The sequence below is a fragment of the Ciconia boyciana genome, chromosome 5 (genome assembly GCF_034638445.1).
Source record: "Ciconia boyciana chromosome 5, ASM3463844v1, whole genome shotgun sequence".
Classification (NCBI taxonomy): domain Eukaryota; kingdom Metazoa; phylum Chordata; class Aves; order Ciconiiformes; family Ciconiidae; genus Ciconia; species Ciconia boyciana.
In genome coordinates, this window is record NC_132938.1 from 12,388,142 (window position 1) to 12,404,909 (window position 16,768).

Sequence of the window (16,768 nt, forward strand, 5' to 3'; positions counted from 1 at the left end):
TTCTCAGACCCTAGTCCTCATAATCTAATCCAATCGGGTCTTTTTTTTTCCCCTTGGGGCAGGAATCACACAGCACTCACAGGACACTGAGTAAGAAATTCCAATTTTTCCCATTCTTGCTTCCAGTGCAATTAGCTAACATATTTATTGTGATTCATGAAACGGATCTGTTGAGAGCTTAAAGGTCAACTGGTCTGAATGGAACTAAATCCATCGCCTATGTGGAAAGGAAGAAATAAAAGACATGGAAAAAAACAACCAACAAAAAAAACCCCTTTCCATAATGTTCGTGTTCCAGTAAGTACAAAAGTGAGGCAATTGCTGTCCCTTCTTGCTCTTAATGAGTAAGCACATTGCTGACTGCAGCACATCTGCTGTATGGGCTGGACTGACAGACACTGCCCGCAGGCCACACTGGGATAAGGTCTTCAGCAGAACATCAAGGAAGCTGAGATGGAGATGGGGGTAACATGCAAGCCGTGGGACTGATCCCAGAACTACTCAGTCCATGACTTCTACCTCTGTGGCTCTATTGTTGCATGCTGGTCCACATTAGAAAATTTCACAGATGAAGTCTTTTACTATTGATGAGGGAGAAGTAGGAAAAAAAAGTGTATTCCCACACTCTTGCTTGTGCGTTAAGCCATATGCCAGGCACGCAAAAAATCTCAGACTAAATTCTCAAAGCTTTTGGGAAACCTATCAAACCACGAACCCAGGCTAAGTCAGAGTGAGTGTGCGAGTCAATGCATTTATTTAGAGTTCAGTAGTAGCTGGGCTCTGACTGTAAGCTTCAGGCTGCGCACGCAGAGTGAAGTCGGTTGTTGCTCTGAAGAGGTCCCAGTGCGCAGTAGGAAAGGAGACCCAATTCACTGCAGTACACGCAGCAGTTAGCTGTCTAGCTTTCAAAAGGGGTATTTGAATTCATTTATGCCCCAGAAAGGAAAATCCTAATAATAGTCTTATCAGAACTAGGTCTTCTTTATTTAGAACTGGAAAGCAGGGTTGCAAAGGTTATTTTCTGAGATCTGATAACTCTTTACTAAAGGATAGAATTTTATTACACGCTATTGAGGATCGGATTAAAGCTATTCTATGGGAGCCTTCTAAATCTTCCATTATTGGTCATATTACCTTCTGCATCACCATAAATGGATTTAGAAAAGTGACTGGGAAAAAAGCTGATCTAATTGCAAAAGCAAGTGCAGCCTCAAGATTCAAGGCAACAATAAGATACTATGGGTTATTTTTTCAGTTTTCAGCCAAAGATGTAAGAACCCTCATTTAAAAAAGCATTCCTACAAAAGGCCACCACTAACTGGGAGATTCTCCCAGAGGAACAAAACATCTGTTGTAAAGAAACAGTTTTCACAAATTTGCAGAGTTAAAAAAATATATCCATTTCATATTCAAATCCTGTTTGAACAATAAGATACTGTTGCAAGAGATGTCACGAGAATAATTCCATTGTGTACCAAAAAATGTGTCTCCAGGCTCTAAGAGACTAAGGGTAATCACTGAAGTTAAATCTCTCTATCAATGTATCCAGCTCCACAACAAACGTTGTGAAACTGGCTTTAGCATTGATTCAAATTTTGTCCTGCTTCAGCATCAGTATTGAAAATCCAATTTTGTTAATTCTGTATTTATCTATCTATCTAGGGTAGACCAACTAACTCTCACAGTATTAGAGACTAGGACCAGATTTTGCTATTGCATCTTATTCTAATTATACATTGGGTCTGGTATTTTGAATAGAAGCGTGATAATTTTGATTATTGAGATACACCTTTGTTAGCCTAGAAAAAAAGAAGATGACACCTAGGCCATTTCTGTGGAACCGTGTGTTCTGTTTCTCTTTCAAGCAATTACAGTTACTTTTGCCTTTGTATTTCTCACTTCCACAGCAGCAACAGCTATCTATTTAGTCTAAAAGCCTTCATAATTTAGGAAACGTTAGTGCAAAACATTGTAGGCCACCTCTTCAGTGACAGTTTGGGTACAACTCTGATTCCTCACATACTTTGAATGAAGCTCAAGGTCCTAATCCCTTTACTCCACAATAGTCAACATCTGAGCCCAGCATATTTAAAATTCAAGATACCCCTAAGCTGTTCTGGAATTCATCCTGATCAGGGTAAAACTCTTCTGATTTGAGGGCAACATTTTCTTAGAGGTTAAACTTACTCTGTTTTATGTAGCTAAAAAGTACAGACCATTACATAATCATATTAGTTTTATTGACTTCTATTGAAAAGTAATATTACTTTTATTGAAAAGTATCAGAGAGTAAGACCTCGTGACTGCATAGTCACATTTTTATTTATTACCACATTAAGGGCAGGGCAGGACAGGACAAGACATAAAAAAGAATAGAATAGAATAGAATAGAATAGAATAGAATAGAATAGAACAGAACAGAACAGAACAGAATAGAACTCTCCTCCGTTGGGTTTGTTGTATCTGCAATTTGATTCTTGCAGTGTTTCAAAGGGATCTGAACACTTTTAGCTTTGTTTCTTCATAAGGAGTCCAGATAGTAATTTATACAGATCCTAAAAATGACTATATATTTTCCAGCTGGCCACTTGGCTCAAATCCAGGTCACCCCTTCACATAAAATTATAGCTGTTTCATGACAAATGCAAAAGGATTTTGTTGCTCTTAGTCCAGTTCTCAGCAGCTTGTAATTGTAATGACAAAGACTAGTACCTTGTCCATCTTTGCAACAAAGACGAAAGTGATTGACTGGTGTCTGGATTTACTCTTTGCCTTCTTTACATTGCTTGTCAGTGTCACCACTGAAAATAGAGTTCATCAGTATTTATCAGATAATGCTTTGTCCCACAAAAATAAAAGTTTATTTTGAGGAAATTACTATGTTCCATGCCATAAAGAAGATTTCTTATTTAGTATCGTTTCATGATAAGCTAATGAATACATCTTGCCTCACTACATCCCCCCCTCTGATTTACAATATCGTATATGGGTAATAACAATGTAGGAACTCTTGTTAAAAAGTTAGAATTTCTCCGATTTTTCTGTTCTTAAATCCTCCCTTTCTTTGCCTGACATTTCCCCAAGCTTGTCTGCTGCAACTATTTGGAAAAGACAGTTGGGCAAAAAGCAGTGGGTGGGAGTGGCAAGACAGGGATCACGAACCTAGAGGTTATTTAATTTGACAACCTAACCTAAGTAGTGAAGCACATAACATACAGTTCTAGTATGATCCCTAATGGGTCTTCTGAACGCTTTAGTAGCGGAAAGGCTGGATGCTTTCTTGCATCTTGAGGAATCAAAGAAACTGGAATAAATCTTGTCTTCTATTTTCCTCCTCAAAACTGACTTGCTCAGAAGTGTTGCCAGTATCAAAATAGCTTCCTGATGAGTTTATACTGTATAAAGTGCACAAAGTACTTGCCTTATATTAAGTCACCTGCTGCTATATTATTCCATGCATAAAAATAGAGAATACCAGTCAGTCTATGCATATTCTGCTTTCTAACAGATTTACGAGAAGGCTGACAGGTGACTCGTAGTTAGCCACTTCTAGCACACCTTAAAACCCTCAGCTGGTTTTCATAGCACACACTCCAACAGCTCCCAGATGTTTCAGACCTTCCAGAATCAAACGCATTGTTAACGCGCAAAGATGATTATGGGGATTTTTCCTGTTCCTGGTTGTTCAAATGTTGAGTTACTTTGCAGCTGGCTGATAACGAAGGCTGTTTTCCAAAAAACCCGACGTTTTCAGAGAAATGTCTGCTGTCGTTGTGCAGATAAGTGCCTGTCAACACAGGCACAATTTTTGCACAATAACACATTACTCCACGGCAGAGTCAGTCAGGCCAGTTAGCTACTGACCACGGGCTGACTTCTACCTGGCTGAACACAATTTGGGAGATACATCACCTTTCAGGTACTGGATACAGCTTATAGACATGCGTAACACCATGAACTTCAAGGACGTGCCCTTACTTGCTACTTTTTTTTTTCTTGGTTGACAACGGATCAAATTAATGAGCCTATATGTCTAAGTATTAATGCAAATATCTTTCATCAGTTACTTCAAGTTTTTCGTATCATATAATTAAGAGAGCAGCAGGTCACATTTTGCAAAATGTTTCCCATTGGAAGCAAACTTCATTTAGGTATTTTTTTCCTGCAAACTCTATAAAAAATGGAGAGCACCCTTGCCCTTTGACTTCTCCCAGTTTTGACTCAAGCACTGGACATTTAATCTCAAAAAGTTACAAGAAAGTGGAAGATCTTCTGGCAAGGCTGAATTTATTTTGTTTGACATACTAGCTTTGAGTTTTTCCTATGATACAAAGTATGGCATTAGTTTACAAAGGTTAAAAAAGAAATGTTCTAAGGGATACTTTAATTTTATTTTCACTATTCTGTCTTTAAATTATAAGAACCTTAATATCCTATGAGAATTTTCTAGTTGAGACTTGACACACAAAGAAAACATACATAAAAGAAGAAAAAAAAAACCAAACAAAAAACCCAAGCCCACCAAAATTGATTCTTTCTGATAAAGGGGAAACACAGAGTATGAATTTGAGCCAGGAAAACAAAACATGTTGGAGAATGGATGGTGACTTATCAGGATTTAAAAAAAAAATCATTGAAATTTAAACTTTCAGCTGAAGCCAGTCCAAATTAAACATTAGGATGCTTAAAGACATCACCCTGAGTAACTGGGCACATTGCCTTTGCCCTGCTGAAACACTGAATTCAGACATCTATAAAAGCACATATTCACAGTCATGAACTAAGGTTTCAGTGAAGAGACTGAACATCAGAGAGGAGGCAATGTCCATTTAGACATCCGTCTTCTTGCAGACCACACAGGCTCATTGACTCTCTTTTTTTTTTAATCACGTAGAGACAGCGTTTGCAATTTGATAGTATAATCTTATTTGCCTGAGATTTCAGAGTGCTTCATGTTAGGCATTGCTACCAGTTACATCTAATGGATGCAGGAACTGAAGCAGAGGAGGAGTTGAACAACTATCAATCACAGTCTGGAATAGATTTGAACCACAAACCCCTTACTTTTCAAATAAGTTGCAGAAAACATTTTATCTGTATTAAAGTCAGAGCTTATTTACCACAGCCATCTCCTCCCTCGCCTTCTTACTGCCATGTGACCCTCATTCCTGTGGTCTGCACAAAATGCAACCAAAATCATCCTTTTTTTCCAGACATTTATCATTTCCAATTTCAGTTCATTTTATCAGCTGCAAAGTTGTTAGTCTGACTTAAAAATCCCATCAAAATCTACCCTTTGATGCTTATTTATATGTTCATCAATTAGAAGCCCTTAAAAATGTCAGAGATCTTCCAGTCTCACTTGGAGCTATTCATGGAGCATCACCACAGTTCTAAGGTTTACAAAAAGTTAACGTGAACTATTAGACAGTTTAGACAATTTTTAAAACAGCTACAAGTTATCTGAACGCGATGATAAAATAAGGAAAAAAAAAAGAACAAAAAGAAAGAAAGAAAAAAAGAACCAAAAAGGCTAGCTCTAGATACAGCTGTCTCACTTTACCCTGAGCTACTGGTAAACTGGCAAGTATTTCACCATTATCATATGAATTGACTGCCACATTTGGTATTATCTCATTTGATAATACCTCTGTACTAATCACAGAAGGAAATAGCTGTTAGACAATGTTTTCTGCATTAATGCCGTACTTCCACCATTGTTTTTAAGGGTAAGGACAGCTCTTTGAAAGTTCCCAGGGTCAGGTTTTTTAGTGTCTGCTAGTCACAGAATTCACCTTTCATCTTTGCATCTCCCTGGTGAATATTTCTACAATTTTTATATTCTTATTTATATTCATGTCCGCTTTTTGTATATTTGTATAGACTGCATATGTGCATGCAAAACAAACACATGTGAATGCATCATGTATGTTTTATAGTGTATATATCCTGGAGTTAATTAGGTGTGTGTGCTAGGTCTTCATCACTCATAAGATCAGGGCTACTATGGACTTGCTACCAATGGCAGATGAAATACGTGTTGGACTGGCAAATTGTGATCGCTCACTTGCAGAGATTTGGAGGGATGTTTTAATATTTGCATCACGAGAATTCCAGCACAGACCAGATTTCAATGTTCACCAATGTATTAATCATGTGCTTAACTTCAAGCATATGTTTTCCTTCACAGATTTTAGGATCAGGCCCTAGGTTTCTATGGTGTACTTGTGCTGGACCCACGGACAGTTTATTTGTTAAGCAGACCCAGCTCTGGTGACTGGAACTCTGAGGAGTAGATGAGTATTCATTTAATGGATAATTAATCTACCTGTTTTCTCTTTCAGGTTTTTGGTTGCATTACAGTGTCAATCATTCTCCTGTTTCGAATGAGCCAAAGTGGTGTTTACCAAGGCTCTTGAGACTTAGCATGGAAAATGAGCAGAGTTATTTTGATTCATTGTTGTAACAGATTGTAAAACTCTCCTCTGTTTTTAGAAACATTTACCATAGCAGCTGAAAAATGATTTTTCAAAATACTATTGCTACAGCCATGGGATTAGATCTTGGGTTTAACCCAAAACACCCTCTATGCCGCTAAGACCCCCTTTTCTAATCCTCGTAATCTCTGCGCACAGGCACAAAAAAGAAAGTAAATAGCACACTGACTGGGTTTTTCTTTTCTGTTTTTAGGGGAGAATTTCAAGCTAAACCAAACTACCCTGTGTAGTGCATTACAATCAATATGACTTTCTATTTGTTAATGTTGGCACAAATAGAGGTGGGGAATTACCAGTGAGAATGAGCTGAAGTATTTTTGGTACTAACAGCAGAAAGATTTCTGCTACACATCCATAAGCAGTAAGCTTTAATTTCATGCAGCTCTTTCCTATTTTGTATAAATTTAAAACCTGGACATGAAGCAGCTTCTCAAAATGGTGCGATTTTAGCTTAAGACGCTTACTACAGAGTGAAACCACTTTTTTTTTCCTTATTTTTAATATACAGCTGCCATTAAAAATTTTACAAATTGTGTACAATGTCAAAATATGCTTGTGATGGTTGTCTTTTGCTTGCCAGGTGTTGGTAAGATTTCTTTACCTGCTACTCATGTAGAGTGTGGGATTTGGATATATCACATACTTAATAACAAATTTCTGTGCTTTATAATATGTGAAATAAAAATGTCACCTCTCGCCCTACCTTCTATCCAGGTTCTCTGTGTGCTCTGTGTTGTAAATTATTTTCTTTCTGGCTGAGCTGCTGCTGTGTTTTTAGGGAGATAAATGAATATCAAAATACGTCACTGTGATTGGAAGTGTCGAGATGAACTTGTGGGAAATCTTTGCTTCAAGAAAGATGTTTACATTCTGACTTTTTCTCCTCTAAATCAGGACACAAACCAGTGCTGTGGTGTCAGATATTGCCACACACATATAAATTTTGTCTTATGGTCAGTCTCTAGGAAATATAGTACCCATGAGCCACACACAGTGAATCATGTAATCTATAAGGTATTCATGGAATACCACCTACATCTTCTGGAGAATCTAGACCTCAAATGCCATGGGAGTGGGACTGTATAAAGACATAGACAGTTAATAAACCTCTGCATCATCCAACCACTCCAAACCCCAGGAAGAGCTAGCTGACACTTCAGGCCATGATTGCCTTTCTCTTCTCCCTCTCTTCTTCCTCCATGCTAATAGAGAAAGTGGGATGGTGTGTAGCTCATTTTTTGCTCTTTGACTTCTTCCTTTTTTTTTCTGTAAAAAAAAAGGACCACAGAGGCTTGATTTCACAGAGGATGCATCTGTGACTATAAACCCATGCTGCACATGCAAAATGAAAATGTGTCAAGAGTTCCTTTTGTTCAAAATCTACGACTTTTTTAACTGCACAACTCCTTGCTACCTCACTGACTTTCTGAAGCTTAAGCATCTCTTTGCATTTACCCCTCAATGTCATTGACCTGAACAGGATGATAACTGTAGCAAGTTTTTACATGTTAGAAGAGGAATGTAGGTGGCATTAAACAGGAATCAGAGTTTTCTGGGGAAAAGGAAACTATATTTTATGCTGATTTATCATCTGCAGAAGCATGTTCTCAAACCTGGTCAGACGGAGGTGGATAAGGAAGGTCTTTGCTATCAGCAAGCTGGGGGAGATAACTTCTCCCCAGCTGCTGTAATTACTAGCAATTGCTGCAAACTCTCACAGCCTTCACAGTTACATATAGAGGCAAATGTATGTCTGACCTGCAGCAGCTAGCAGAATTACAGAAATCTACCCAAAGTCTGTGGAAGGGCTTTGCCAGCTGACAAGCTAACTTTCAGGTATCTTTTATAAAACCTCTATGCCTTCGTCTTTCATTTCAGAACCTGACTCCATGCCCGTAGGGTTGACAGCATTAGCAATTGACTCTGTTGGGTCAAATGTCCTCAGTTTCCTTATGCAAAATAAATGTTGTGTTATGAAAATACTGCCCATTTAAAAAATTATCTTAGACAGGGTTCACATTTCTCTTAAGAAATACTGATTTTATTTAATTACCTGCCATGTTTTGGGGTAAAACAGTTTGAAAAGTAAGTTTTGCAAATATTGTTCCAAGTTAAGGCAAATCTTTAATGCCTACCAGTGCAAAATGTGTGAAGATTACTGTTTTTCTTTTCAACACAAATATTAAATTGCTTTAGTGGTATAACTAAGCTGTAGAAAAGCTTGCTTTGTTCTAAAGGGTGGTGGTGATTTACAGAAGTTTACCAGGCTGCTTTCAGAGGCTGCTTTTTTTTCCATTTGCCAGAATTTACTCATGTGTCTTTCTTTTTCTGCAGCTGCCGTTACAGATGTGAAGAAAAAAAAAAAAAAAACCAACCCAAAGCTGCTCCCTCAACTTTCATACCACATTCGATTTCTGTTTGTGGTTGTTCAGTGTCATATCAATAACACTAGAGATACCAATTAGCAAGAAATCAGATATCTTTTCCTTAAAAAATCTCAGAAGCACTCAGAAAATTTACTGCAACAAACCCAGCAAAAATGTAGACCATATGTACAGACCTTTTGGGGAAAAAAATATGAAACAATGGTATATATTTATCATTGCACTTCTCATCACTTCCTCACATTCTGCCCGCTGATTTCTCCTCTTCATATAACATCTGACATCCCAAACCACTGAGAAGCTGTAAAGGGCTTTTCAAAACATCAGAACTCCCTTAACCTGCCACAAAATTTTCTCTGCTTTTCCCTAAATGGGGGATTTCATTGTAAGACTTATGGGCCAGAATGGCAATATTTTAGTACACCAGAATGGCAATACTTAATCCCAGAGGAGTAACATATTTCAGATGTTGAGGTCTTTCTGTAGAGGCATAACTGGCAGCTTTATGCCCCTAATGTCAGTGACAGCTAGTTTTCCAGTGGGATATACAGCTTGCAGGAGGTGACCTGCATAACTTGCAGTGGGAAACAGAGTACTGGTGTCTAACCACAAAGACTACCAACATGATGGACTTTCAAGCTCAGATATTTTTATGTACATAAAAAAGGTATTTGGGAGCATTTCTGGTGGTTTAGGCGTATTTTCCTATGTTCCTTGCATCTGGATTTATAAATGGGAAAGAAACAGCTTTAGAGGTAAAACGGCTAGAAAGGCAAGTGTAATTAACGCATTTCAAACTGTGATCAGATAACTTGGTAGGTGGCTATGGTAGGCACGTCATGGTGTCGTGAGCTTAACACCCGAGTGAGGCAGGAACCATCACTTTGCTACCTTCAATTGAAAAACCTACCCCATGCTCTTGTAGCTAAATCTAGACAATACTATGAAATATCACATATTACTACACTCAGAAGGAGTTCATTTCTCCCATTGCCCCAGAATTTTATGGATTACTTCTGCTGGACATGAGACAAAGTTGAGATTTTTTTCACTCGTTTAAAATTAGAATTGAAATAGGGCTAGTAACCAAAGGCAAAACCTTCATTATTCTGAAACGGGCTTAAGATTGTAGGGTTGAAAGTCACAGAATCACAGAATCATATAGGTTGGAAAAGACCTTTAAGATCATCGAGTCCAACCGTAGACCTAACACTACCAAGACCACCACTACACCATGTCCCTAAGCACCTCATCCAAACATCTCTGAAATACCTCCAGGGATGGTGACTCAACCACTTCCCTGGGCAGCCTGTTCCAATGCTTGATAACCCTTTTGGTGAAGTAAAATTTCCTAATATCCAGTCTAAACCTCCCCTGGTGCAACTTGAGGCCATTTCCTCTTGTCCTATCACTTGTTGCCTGGGAGAAGAGACCGACCCCCACCTCTCTACACCCTCCTTTCAGGTAGTTGTAGAGGGTGATAAGGTCTCCTCTCAGCCTCCGCTTCTCCAGGCTAAACAACCCCAGTTCCCTCAGCCGCTCCTCATCAGACTTCTGCTCTAGACCCTTCACCAGCTTCATTGCCCTTCTCTGGACACGCTCCAGCACCTCCATGTCTCTCTTGTAGTGAGGGGCCCAAAACTGAACACAGTATTCGAGGTGCGGCCTCACCAGTGTCGAGTACAGGGGCACGATCACTTCCCTACTCCTGCTGGCCACACTATTCCTGATACAAGCCAGGATGCCATTGGCTTTCTTGGCCACCTGGGCACACTGCTGGCTCATATTCAGGTGGCTGTCAACCAACACGCCCAGGTCCTTTTCTGCCTGGCAGCTTTCCAGCCACTCGTCCCCAAGCCTGTAGCGTTGCATGGGGTTGTTGTGACCCAAGTGCAGGACCTGGCACTTGGCCTTGTTGAACCTCATACAATTGATCTCGGCCCATCGATCCAGCCTGTCCAGGTCCCTCTGTAGAGCCTTCCTACCCTCAAGCAGATCAACACTCCCGCACAACTTGGTGTCATCTGCAAACTTACTGAGGGTGCACTCGATCCCTTCATCCAGATCATTGATAAAGATATTAAACAGAACTGGCCCCAACACAGAGCCCTGGTCATCTCAACACAGAGCCCTAAGTCATCTCACCTAACTTGGGATCTGTACAGCACAGACGTGTACATCAATTCTGGTCATCTGAGGCCCTCTTTACAGAAAGGAGGCTTTATGGTAAATATTTTTGGGATACAACTTTCTGGACCTGTTTTGAAACTCTGCTTTCTGAGAAGAGGAAAGCTACATAGCAATGTTCACTTGCAGCCCAGAAAGCCAACCGTATCCTGGGCTGCTTCAAAAGAAGCGTGGCCAAGGGCCACATGGTTTGAGGGAGGTGATTCTCCCTCCCACGTGGTCGAGGGAGGTGATTCTCCCCCTCTACTCTGCTCTCATGAGACCCCACCTGGAGTACTGCCTTCAGCTCTGGGGCCCCCAACATAAGTAGCACATGGACCTATTGGAGCAAGTCCAGAAGAGGGCCACGAAGATGATCAGAGGGCTGGAGCATCTCTCCTATGAAGGCAGGCTGAGAGAGTTGGGGTTGTTCAGCCTGGAGAAGAGAAGGCTCCAGGGAGACCTTCTAGCAGCCTTCCAGTACCTGAAGGGGGCCCACAAGAAAACTGGAGAGGGACTTTTTAGCAGGACATGTAGTGATAGGACAAGGGGTAATGGCTTTAAACTGAAAGAGGGTAGATTTAGGTTAGATATTAGGAAGAAATTCTTCACTATGAGGATGGTGAGACACTGGAACAGGTTGCCCAGAGAAGCTATGGATGCTCCCTCCCTGGAACTGTTCAAGGCCAGGCTGGATGGGGCTTTGAGCAACCTGGTCTAGTGGAAGGTGTCCCTGTCCATGGCAGGGAGGTTGGAACTAAATTATCTTTAAGGTCCCTTCCAACCCAAACCATTCTATGATTCTATGATTGATTCTGTGATTGTACTGTTTCTTTCCCTTGATGCTAAGGGACATCTAGACACATAACTGAGATGAAACAACCATCAGTCTCTGTGACACCAACCCTGAAGTGTACTTCCTCCCACAGAAGGACAGACCAGTTGGCACTACTGCTATAGCACTGCACATCTTCTTGACCAACTGAGATGTTATAAAGTCATCTTCAAAAGCATTAACACTATACTTTCTAGCTTCACAGTCTCTCTTTGACATTTTAGGATCTTACTGAGAAGACAGTTGAAGGCTTCTTGTTTTCTTGTTGTGTTGTGTTAGTTGTTAGGGTTTGGGTTTGGTTTTTTCCCAAGCTGCTTCTGGGATTTCAAGCAGCAAATCATTGTGCCCAGCTATTTATAGTTATGGAGGTAGAAAATCATTTCATAGTGGAACACAACTTCAGATGGAGGCAATCGAGAAGTCATTGAACTTAGCAGCTGTGCAGCTGCGTCACCAAACCCCTTGTGCTGACCAATTATTTTCCTTGGCGACTGCTTCCTCTAAGAACTTGTTTTTTCCTGACTATGCCTCAGTTGGCTGTTTGTGAGGGCCTGGCCAGTGTTTGTTGAAGAAAGAAAGAGCGAGCAGTTGCTTCTGTTATTCTCCAGAGATCTTTATAGGGAAAACGCTGTTTAATATTGACATATTCTCACAGTCTCTGGGGGAGCCTTTTGACAGAGAGGGGAAGAGGAAGGGAGGATGGAGGGAGACCTGCTCTGTCTGACCTTTCCCCCCAGAGGAAAAAAATCAAAAGAGAAAAAATAAATATCTTTTTCCTCTTTTTTTGTTTGTGACTGTTGCAGCCTGAAACTCCACTCCTGTATCCATGCCGTGTGCTCCCCAAGCATTAGTTCACTGCTAGTGAATATACTGTTGAGCATTTCTAGTAGAAAAATGCAATAAAACATTGCCTCACATGTTTGCCAGAAGATAAAGAACTGGACCAGCCAGCAAGCTCTTCTAAGCAACTCTACCTTAACTGCTGGTGGTTCTTCTTTCTGCTGAGATTTACATGCCATGGCATGACCTGGAAAGTTCTTCTACAGCAAAACCCCACCAAGCTGTGTCTGCTGACACAAGCACTGCGAAGGTCTAGATAAAAGACCAAATCTACTATTTGCAGAACACCAAAGTTGCAAAAATAATCTCCTGCTGTGGGAAGAGGGATGGGAACAAACACAGACCTGGATGTTTTCCCCAGGCATGTCTAGTTAAATGAAGATTACAGAAACCCAAGTAAATAAGGGGAATAAAATAAAATAAACATGCTACTCCCCCTTTCCCTTCCCTTTTTAAGTCTTCTTCCTACTTCAAAGCAATCCTCAGACTTTAGTGCTATATGTGGGTACAGAAAGCATACCCATACTATCCATACACACCCTCTCTGGGATAAGCTCTCAACCTTGCATGTCTTTGAACACCAGTTCCTGGCTGGTGGTGCCTAAACAGAGGCAGCATCACCTTCTATATCCTGCAGTGTCTTGTGGTTAAATAAACTTTTCATCAACCCGCTGCCCTAGTATTACGCTATGGACTTGAAATGCTCAACATAGCACTCCAGACTTCAGAGCTTGGGAAGAAAAAAAAATTCCTCTTTCTTCCGGATTTCTGCTAAACCAACAAAGCCTCAAGCAAGAAACAAGCAGTCAAAACAAAATTAAGGGAGTGTGAGACTTCTGTCTGGGATATATGGTGGTACAGAATAGCTGGTGCAAAACCAGTGGAGAAGAGCAAACAGAGCAGCTGCTGCGGAGGGCAAAATGCAGAAGTGCGAAACAGCCACTGTGGAAGAAGCCGTGTGGAAGAGCTTTGCACAGACTAGCTGATGCATAGGCAGTCACAAGAGATGTATAGAAAGGAGGGACTGCTGGTTGGGTATGTGGTTGTGCCGAGTAGCTTGTGCAGAACGTACAGAACAGCAAGCAGAGAACAGATTATGCAGAAGAGCTGCTGTGCACTGATTTTGTGTGTGACATTTCTGCAGGCTTTTCAAGCCTTCTCAAATCCCCCACTGGCCAAAATTCCTGGAGCTCCAGCAGGTACGACTGCTGGACCATGAGAGTGCTCTGTGCAGCATAGCGGCCGCAGCCTGCAAATCACCAACTTGCTTTGCCAGCCTTTTACATGCAGGCAAGCCCCAAGACTGATGCACCTCTCGTGTCATTTCCAGGTCCCTGACAGAGCTACAGGATCCCCTGTAAGGGAAGGAATTCCCTTGTTTTTCCTTGCTTGCAAATAGAAAGTGCCTCTCTTTCCAGTGACATCACATTTTTAACTGATATCAGAGGCACAAGTGCGATGGAGCACTTGTGCAGTGGGGAAGCAGATAGCCACAAATAATCAGCCATAGGAGCTGCTACATGGTGCTCAGGGAAGGTGGCAAGGTGTGTGCCACACTGACTGCAGCCTCAAGGCTCTCTCTCCATTATCGGTTCCTCTTGGAGAGAGTCACTGGTGTTTTGGGATGTTACCCTTCGCTCCCATCCCAAACTGCTCTGAGGGTACAGACATAAATACAAGATGCCATCCCTGCAGAAAGGGGCCTTCCAGTACCTGGCAGCTGTACAGCAGTCTGGCCCAGTGTCATGCCCATCTAATTATATAAAAGAAATTAACAGACATATCTTCTTTAAAATTTATTTCCTAAGATTATAGATTTTTTTCTTGTTATTCTGCACTGTTTCCCTTTCTTGTTTTCTGCTTCACCCATACCTTGTCTTCGTAACAGCCCCCATCTCTGTTTACAAGCGGTATTATATTATGCATGGTGTTATCTCATTCCTGTCTTCTTCTACTGTACATTGAGCCTGAAAAGTTGTCTTTAACTGGCTGAGCCCCACAGCAGGCACAGGTGGGCAGGACAGGCGAGAGGGAGCTCCCCGGCAGGGGTTAGCTTGCTCGCAGTGCTGCGCAGCTCCCACTGCAGACCCTGCTGGCCTGCGGCACAGAAACACCCTGAAATGCTCAAGTCTTTCATATTGTCATTGCTGAGCTCTGTCTTTCCTTATTTTGCTGATTAGGCCTTGCAGAAATAGTGAGAAGGCTTTAGAAATCTTCGTGGTAATAGAAGAGTGGTCAGACTAATGAATATCAAAAACATTCATCTTGTTGACCCAACTTTTACTTGGAAAAGCTGCATCTGCCAGTTTCTTCGAGAGATCAAGATCACACTTCTGTTACTTCTTTTTTTTTTCCCCTGAGAGACACACAGCCGGTAACTGCTTATAACAGAAAAGTTGCCTGGACGTTTTGTTTTAGACACCGACTGCCATTTTATTTTATCTTAGCCAAGAAACAAGGATAGCAAGGTTGTGTTATAGACTTAATGTGAACTGCTGGCATCAGTAGATGCTGACTCTATCTTAAGACTGGGCAATTACCCTTTGCAGCTCTGGCCGATGTCAGGGAGACAAGTAGCAATTAATAAAGTCTAGTCTTATATCTCAGCAGTTAAGGGTCACACCACAGCTGAAATGACATAGATGCTCCTGGGGCCAAAGGAAGTGGCAAAGCTTTCTTTCTAGAAGAACCTCAGCTGACCTTTATTCCCTCAGAGTGAAATCTGCTACAATGCAATGGCACTTGCAGACTCTGAGACGTGTGAGCTCCACAAGATTTTCAGAGAAAGGTTAGAAAAAAGGAACTGTTGGTAGAACACAACAGGTTTTGATGAGTAAGGAAACAGCCTTTCTCCCCTCCATACAGTCTCACGATTAAAAGGCCAAGGCACTTGGCCAGTGCCAACGTGTATTGTTTTAATTTTAATGCTGCCACGTCACTTTCAGACTCTATTCAGTATTAGTGTAATAAGAGTTGTTGTGCAATTTATTTCAAAATCATTACGGTATTATCTGGAAGCCAAAAAGCTTCTCTTACAATAAGAGAAGCTAATCACTCTGTGGGTCTTCTTACCGAACAATTTGTTGGTCAAAAATCTGAAAAATTAGCAACAAAGTCATGGAACTTTTAATTTGTCTAACATTAATCAACAGACACAGAGAGTCAAACACCCCTCACAAAATGTAAAATGGTAGTCCTGACATGGTACACATGCCTGGATAGGCTTGACTTCAGCTATGACAGCATCCTTCTGCATGCCACGGCTATCCTAAGTTCAGAACATGCTTTTGCTTTTTGCAAGCTCGGATGCTAAGGTTGTATCTTAATGGAAAGGAGTTGATCCCTCTGAATATGGAATACTCAACAGGTACAACTAAGTATCTTTTGCTGGAGGGGTGAAAACAGCTCTTCTTTTAGTGACAGCATGGGCATCACACAATTATTAAAGACAGGGGCGATAATGTGATGGAAAGAAACAGTATTCATTTTTAGGACGAATATACCCCACCCACCTTTCAACTGTATAGTTGCAGTCACAGCCAGTCAGCAAGTAATTAACAGATTGCTCTTTTCCGCATGCCTGGCGTTGTACAAACCCAAAGGTGCAAGGCTTGTCACAAATAAGTCAGTTGGTATAGCCAGGAAGTCATGATTGCAACCTAAAGGGAAGGTTCTAGCTGCCCCAATGATACACTTTGATGCAAAAAGGAGTTAAACAAAAACACAAGAACCAACTCTAGAAAGCACAGCTTGCTGTAGAAAATGCTCCAGATAGAGACACTCCTCTGTCTCTTTGGGAACGGTAGCAATATTTGCTAAGAAAGAAGGTAGCTGTGTGGTTTAGGGTACCTAGGACATCTGGATTTAGCTCTTGGCAATTTCTGTCCTGGGTTTATTACATAAAAGTCTCACACGCTCTAGCTGTAAAACAGGGTTAAGAGTGCTTCCTTTCTGCTTCTTGTCACGTACAGGCAGAACTGAGGACAACAGGATCCCAACTAGATTCTCTCTAAATGACATCAAAGCACAATTCATAAATATGAAAA